The 7742-nt window shown below is 56.9% G+C and overlaps 1 long non-coding RNA gene across 3 annotated transcripts; it reads right to left on the reverse strand.

The window, feature by feature from the left end:
• Window positions 1–1599: 1599 nt before the first annotated feature.
• LOC141937321 (uncharacterized) lies at window positions 1600–7449 on the reverse strand. Of its 3 annotated transcripts, none has more exons than XR_012626890.1 (4): window positions 7050–7449; window positions 6723–6891; window positions 5987–6152; window positions 1600–5335 (listed from the first exon to the last, which is right to left on the reverse strand). It is a non-coding gene; the product is annotated as an uncharacterized LOC141937321 (long non-coding RNA). The 3 variants fall into 3 exon arrangements; XR_012626889.1 differs by having other exon boundaries at window positions 5987–6158; XR_012626891.1 differs by having other exon boundaries at window positions 5987–6158; window positions 7038–7449.
• Window positions 7450–7742: the final 293 nt, after the last annotated feature.

Below are 7742 nucleotides of genomic sequence, written 5' to 3' on the forward strand. Positions count from 1 at the left end.
GTGCAGCCACTGAGACCAGTGCGGGGGGGGGGGGGGGGGGGGGGGGGCGGGTGCCCAGCTGGACCAGCCAGTGGCTCGAGGCCCCGGTGGCCCTGTGGCCCCCCCCGTGGTGGCCAACGCCCTCCCCCAGAGGAGACACAGCCTGGGTGGCCCTGGGGGGCCCCTCAGGGACATCCCACTGCCCCCGCGAGCTCCCGCCAGGTCCACTGGGGACAACCTCGGGGACAACCTCGCCCGCCCCGTGCTTGTCCTTGACCTTGGGGTGTCCTTGACCCTTGACACCCCACCCCACCCCCACCTCTTTGGCCTTGACCACGGGCTGAGCCGACGCTGGTCCCGCGCCCATCGGTAGGGACGGACTTTGCCGCTTCTTTCCTTGGGTTTTGGCATCTCCACCTTTGGCTGCGTCCTCCTCAGTATTGTCCCACCTTAAACCCGACCCAACCCAGCCTAAGCAAGGACTAAACCAAGGTGACCTCTGGACACTCGCCCCGCAGTGACCAGGAGGCCCAGGAAGCCTCGGGGGCCACCATGAGAAGGTGTCACGGACTGGAGTCCCCTCACCCAAGAGCTGTGGTGACCAAAGTGCCCGTCACAGAGATAAAACCAGCACTTCTGGGGCTGATTCACCTGATTTAGTTTAAACACGCAGATTAGGAGGAGGTGAACGGCTCCTTGGAAGGCTCGACATCTCTCCTAGGAAGAGGAGAAGGTTCAGATGGATTTTGCTCTTGGTATTCAGGGGATTAAGTATCAGTTTGTCTGCCTTTGTACTCGACAGGGATCAGGCTCTAGTGGAAGGTGGTCCTTAGGGCTAGGATTGGGGTTAGGGTTAGGTTTAGGGTTGGGTTTAGTGGTTAGATTTAGTATTTTGGTTAGCCTTTAGGGCTAGTATAATGTGTTTGGGTTAGTATTGGGTTTAGATTTACGGTTGGGGTTAGGGTTCCCTCTAGTGGACAGTGACCCTTAGTGTCAGGTTTAGGTTTAGGGTTGGGTTTAGTGGTTACCTTTAGGGTTTGGGTTTAGTGGTTAGGTTTAGGGTTTGGGTTTATTGGTTAGGTTTAGGGCTGGGTTTAGTGGTTAGGTTTAGGGTTTGGGTTTAGTGGTTAGGTTTAGGGCTGGGTTTAGTGGTTAGGTTTAGGGTTTGGGTTTAGTGGTTAGGTTTAGGGCTGGGTTTAGTGGTTAGGTTTAGGGTTTGGGTTTAGTGGTTAGGTTTAGGGTTTGGGTTTAGTGGTTAGGTTTAGGGCTGGGTTTAGTGGTTAGGTTTAGGGCTGGGTTTAGTGGTTAGGTTTAGGGTTTGGAGGAGCCCCTGAAGCTCCTCCAGCTCCACCACGAACCTCCCCTGACCGGTCCCAACCCCACCAGATCCCTCAGCGCTGGGTCACCCCGACTCTTCAACCCCTCCCGGGATGGGGACTCCCCCCCTGCCCTGGGCAGCCCCTCCCAACGCCCAACAGCCCCTCTGGACAGAAATCCCTCCTAAGAGCCAGCCTAACCCTGCCCTGGGCAGCCTGAGGCCGTTCCCTCTTGTCCCGGCGCTCGTCACTACAACCCCGAGCTGTGCGTGTGATGACAAAGCCAAACCCGGTGTGAAGCCCGTTCCGTTCCGCGCACACTTTTATTTGTCGGAGCCTAACGAACACTTTACTCTTAGGCGCTGGGATGGGCTGCCCGACCCCCCACACCCATGTCTGAGGCTGTGTGTTATCCCATGTTGATGCATGTTATCCCATGTTCTCCCATGTTCTCCTGTGTTCTCCTCCTCAGGGCCTGGGCTGCAGCTCCTGTCAGGGCTCCCTGATGCCCCATGTCGCCCCATGTTCCACACCCATGCCTGAGGCTGCATGTGCACCCATGTTATCCCATGTTATCCCATGTTCTTGGCCACAGGGCCTTGTCTGTGCTCCTGCCTGGGCTGTCTGACCACTCCATATCCTCCCGTGTACTCAGCCCCATGTCCAAGGCTGCATATTATCCCATGTTGATGCATGTTATCCCAAGTTGATGCATGTTATCCCATGTTGACCTGTGTTATCCAATGTTGCCCCATGTTATCCCGTGTTCTGGCCCACAGGGCCTGGTCTGTGGCTTCTGCCCGGGCTGCCTGACCACCCATGTCCACCACACCCATGACCAAGGCTGCATGTTATCCCATGTTGACCCATGCTATCCCATGTTATCACATGTTTGCACCCTGAGGGCCTGGTCTGTGGCTTCTGCCCGGGCTGCCTGACCACCCATGTCCACCACACCCATGTCCAAGGCTGTGTGTTATCCCATATTGGCACATGCTATCCCATGTTCTCCCAAGTATTCCCATGTTATCCCATGTTCTCCCCCTCAGGGCCTGGGCTGTGGCTCCTGCCTGGTCTGCCTGAGCCCCATGTCCATGTCTAAGGCTGTGTGTTATCCCATGTTGACACGTGTTATCCCATGTTCTCCCCTGTTCTGGCTGACTGGGCCTCATCTGTGGCTTGTGCCTGGGCTACCTGACCCCCCATGTCCCTCATACCCATGTCTGAGGCTGTGTGTTATCCCATGTTGATGTGTGTTATCCCATGTTCTCCCCCCCACAGCCTGGGCTGTGGCTCTTGCCCAGGCTGCCTGAACCCTACCTCTCCTCCCATCTCTGACCGTCATCACAACCCGTGGACATGACTGTAATGGCTGTAACCGTAACTGTAACCCTTAACACCTAAACTGTAGCCATAACTGTAAAGTGTAAATGCAGACTGGGGTGCAAGGATGAAGGAGGTCTGGGTGGGAACAGGGACCCGGCCGTGCAACCCTAAACATGGTCCGGGAGGAAACAGTCACCCGGTGGTGCAGTGGGTCTGGGTGCAGACTGTCATGTGGTGGTGCCATAGGAAATGGTGTGGGGGTGGTGATTGGTGAAGTGGTACACGGGGTGCAGTTGTGTATGTGGAGTATTCTTGAAAGAAGAAAAATAATAAGTCCGGTGCAGCAGTAGAACATGGCCAAATTACCAGGGAGTAATATATTAATATTGAAGTGATTGGGCTTTTTATTTTTAATTCATTACTCCCAGGCAACAGCCATGTTCTAGTGCTGCTAATTTGCAATTAACTAAAAGACAAAGAAAGACAGATGCAGACAGAGAGAGAGAGAGACAAAATCAGACACAGAGAAGGAACGAGAGACAAACTCAGACACAGAGAGTGACAAAGTGAGACACAAACACACAAAGACAGAGGCAGGGAGAGACAAAGCCAGACATCCAAACCAACCCCCCAGGGCCAACCCCAACAAATACACCTTTATTAAAGCTACATTACAAACCAGCTCTTACTTCTGTAATAGCATGAGAACCAAGAGCAAATACACCTTTACTAAAGCCACATTACAAACCAGCTTTTGCTTATTTAATAGACCTTGGAACCAAACACACCCTTATTGAACCGACATGACGCAACAGCACTTACGGACTTCACAAACCCTAAGGAGAGCTTTACCTACCACCATGACCTCACAGATTTACGGTCATTCCACACCCCCCTATTAGCATCATGTCTTTACTACCTCCATTTGTAACTGTTTAAAGACTACTAAGACACACATGAGGCCAGGAACAGCATTCCCAGGGGCCTCCAAAATCCCCCAGCCTGCAAAAACCCCGGCCCGAGACCACTCCGCGTCCAAACATCGGCAATGATCGTCGCCTCGCTGAGCGGCCGGAAGCAGGGGGAAAAAACCCAGCCGGGGGAGAAAAAAAACCCAGAACGCCTCAGTGAGAAACCCTCAACAAGAAATTCTAAACAAAAAGCTGCCCAAGAAAACCTCCAAGCCCTCAGTTTCATGCAAGAAAAAACAAAGCACATGTGAGCAGGGAAACAGGAAAGAGAAGCCCAGGAATTCCTGCCCACGGCTTAAAAACACTTCCCCTGCCTTTGTGAGCACAGCAGAACTGCGAGACACGTCCCCAACACTTCACAGTTGCTGTTTATAAGCTTGGCTTTAGCCTCCGTTCAAACGTGACCATGTGCAAGAAGCAACACATCGGCCTGTACTAAGCTGCACTTCCACTGCACCCCCCTGCCACGCCATCAGCACCACGGCGCGTGCAGCACCCAACGTTTCTGTCACCCAGGCTACGCAGGAGACAGCACAAAGCACCACAGACAGGGAAATATTGATGATGTAAACTAGACACGCTGTTGACCATGCTGTGAGCAGTTTCTAGTCCAAGCTACCAAACTGCTCAGGCACCCAGCTGCCTTCAGCCTTTGGGGATGGTACTCCTCGGGGAAACTGGAGCACAGACAGACACTGCAAGGTTAGAAGCGTCTTACTTGGCATGAAAAAACACCTAACGGAGCAAGGGGGAACAAGCAGCCCCCTCACGTATCCGCTTTCAACACAGGCAAGAGAAGGAAGGCTAAGAGCTCTCAGACTCCGGGGTGACTTTCCGCTGCCGTGCCCAAGAGCCTGCTCAGCCCACTGCCACCAGAAACGCCATCTCCTTCCCCGGAGAGCAAGGAAGCCAGCCCCCGCTCCAGGGCTCTGTCTCCCACAGCCCAGCTCTGCTTCTGCACCGAGCCTGCCCCAGCCCTGCTCCCACAGAAGCAGCAGGCACACCATACCCACGGCACCTGGTCTCCTCCAGACCATTCAGAAAGCAGCCTCTAAAACTCCAAGCCCTAGACAGACTAACGGCAGCCTGGAGCCAGGACAAGGAGAGAAGCAAGGTTCCACTCCACTTTCATAGGCTGCCTCACGCACACAAGTGGCTCAAGTGGGACAGACCCTGCAGGAAAGCCCCGGGACTCAACAGCGTGCCCGAGGGCCGAGGGAAGCGCAAGCTGCTGCTGCAGAGAGGTGGGAGAGGAGCAGAAGGAGGCTGATGCAAGGAGGAGACCTGTTTGCATCACACAGATTCAACAGGAAATCAGGCTCTGTGCTGGTATCACACTCACGAGTCAGCCCCACCAGGCGACAGCCCCATCTGGGCACGGGCGAGCAAGAGGCACCAACAGCCTACACAGAGAACGGCCTGCGCCGATGGGGAGGGCAGACAGGAACAGCGACTCCCGACTACCTGCCATGGGCACCTGTCCTAGCACCCAAGCCCTTGGAGACTCCCATCTCTACCTTCCTGACCCCTTCCCCACAAGCACTGTCACTACCAACCGCACCCTCCCCGCAGCATCTCGGCCTGTTGATGCTCCCCCAGGGCACATCCACAGCCCCGTGCCTCGGCGACGAGAATCTCCGGAGAGATGTCAGACTTCGTCTGAATGAGGCAGATCAACAGCACCTTCCATTCACTGCTGACCGACTTCACGGAGCACCCACCAGCTCCTGGCACCTCAAAGGCCTGACAAAACACAAAGGAATGTTGGGCCTTCAGCTTGGCAGAGGAACAGGAATCCATACAGGGGACTGGGAGAAGAAAAGAGGGACGGGCAGACAGACAGCGGAATGGAAACAGGGATTTAGGGGGCCTTTGAGGAGTGTTTGGGGGCCACTAGGAGCTTTGAGAAAGGGTTTGGGAGAGTTAGGGGGCTGCTGGCAGCTTTGGAGCAGCAGCTGGGCAGCCTGGGGCAGACTTCAGGGGTATTTGGGACCTGCAAGGCCTCTGCAGATCCATTGCAAGCAGCAGGGAAAACGACAGGACAGCGAGGCCTGTGCTGGTCATTATCAGCATCCCGTAGTGCTGACGGCTGCAGTCTCTGGTGTGGCGTAACGTCGTCAGCCAGAGCTTTCTGGGGGAGGCAGAGTAAAGTCCCTCACCCCCACGGCTCCCGCAATGCCGACAGCCACACGCAGCAGCTGAGGTGCTGGCACCCATGGGCACACCGCCCCCCAGCCCAGGGCAGTCCCTCTCCAGCTCTAACCCCCCGCTTTCCTGCTGCCCTCCACCCTGCAAGGGCATTTCAGGCGCCCTCTCAGACTGTCCCTTCACACCACCCAACCGTGTGCCAGCACGACCACTGAGCCCTAAAAGCCCTGACAAGTGCAAAATTACCTTCTCCTCTTCTTCAGGAGCGCTGCGGCTGGAGTAAAGCAGCAGGCACTCGGGATGGCCTTGAAGCCTGGGGCAACTTTCTCCCGCCTGTGGTAGCTCATGGCTCTGGATGTGAACGGTTGAGGTGGGAAAGGAACTCTTGCAGGTCATCTGGTCCAACCACGCCCTGCAACTAAAAAGTAGCAACAGCAAACAAAAGAGGGGACAATCTAAGAAGAGAGGGCATTAAGGAAAGAAAAGAACTCATTAAGAAGACATTGAAGGGAAAAAGAACATTTTAAAAGCAAGAGGCATTGGTGAAATAAAGAACAAAATTATGACACAGGGGCAGTGAACTAGAACAGAGGTATAGAAAAGAAAATTTAAGAAGTGATGGCACTAAGGAAACACAAAATAGGGACAGCGAACTAAAAGATGTAGAATGAAAGTCTAAAAAGTGAGGGCACTAAGGACAGAGATGGAAGACTAAGAAAAGGAGGGAGAAGGAGCAGGACAAAAGCTCAGAGAGAAATAATAAAAGAGAGCAGCAGGACAAGAGAGAGAAAAAGTGAGAGTGGAAGGGGGAGCAGGACAGAAGAATAAAGCAGAGGAGAGGTATAGGAAAGGGGGGGTGGGGCAGAGGGGACAGAAATCACAGCAGCACAGAAAAGAGAGGAGAGGGGCAGGAGGGAGGAGAGGGACAGGAGGGAGCGGGACGCACCAGAGCGGGGACAGGGCCCCGAGGGCCGGGACTCACCGCAGCTCTCGGCGCTGCCGGGAGAATTTGACAGGTCCGATGCCTCTTTCTCCTTCCTTCTTCCTGCCCCTCTTCTGCTGGAACTCCCATGGCCGGGCTGTCCTCCCCCGGAAAGAACCCGCGGGTGTCTCCCAGCTCTTACGGGACGCGGCTTCCTACAGGGCAGCTGCTGCGGGACGAGTATCGGCTGTACTTTAACAAAACACCCCCCGCCCCTTACAAACCCCTCAAGAAACCCAACGCAGCCCCACAACGCCTCAAACCCCTCCGCCAGAGCCCCCCCAATACCCCCCCGACAAAGACAAACAAAGAGACCTTATTTCCTACCGCTCTGCGCCCGCCGGTCACACAAACTGTGCCCCGTCTACTCCCCAAAGGGTGTTTCCGCGCGGCACCGATCACACCCGCAGCGCCCAACACCGGTGGCTCCCACCGCACGCGGCCGCACGGCTTGAATTGGGCAGAAAAAGGGTTTATTTCCGAGAGGAAGCGCGGCTGCACGGCCCCGCCCCGGCGCTGGCTCCGGCCCCGGCTCCTCCTCAGGGCCGCGGCTTCCGGGCGGGGTCCTGCCGTGCCCAGGGCGTCCCGGCCGACCGCCGGCTGCCGCCCGCCCGCGGCACCGCTGGAACGCGCCCGCGCGGGTCAGGCGCTGGCACGGGCCCCTCGAGCGGGGTCCTCGCCGCAGCTGCCCCGGCCCCGGCCCGCGCCGGGACGCTCTTCCCCTTGCGGCGGGAAGGGCCCGGCCGCGGCCGCCGGCGCCTGGGCCCGGGGGGGTCTTCGGGCCCGGCCGCTCGTCCCAGCGGGGCGGGGAGCCGGCAGCGGGGCTGAGCGGGCGATCGGGTGCCGGGGGAAGAACCGGTGGGTGCTCGGAGGGGAATCGGTGCCTCTGCTCGGGCGCTGAGCTCGGTGCGCGCGGCCTCGGCAGGGCCGGGGGGAGGAAACGCGGCGAGAACGGTCTGAGGGGCAGAAACTAAATGAGCACCTGGCGGGGAAAAACCGCCCGGGGCAGAGCTGTTCGGG

Source organism: Strix uralensis, chromosome 40, assembly GCF_047716275.1.
Source record: "Strix uralensis isolate ZFMK-TIS-50842 chromosome 40, bStrUra1, whole genome shotgun sequence".
NCBI lineage: Eukaryota > Metazoa > Chordata > Aves > Strigiformes > Strigidae > Strix > Strix uralensis.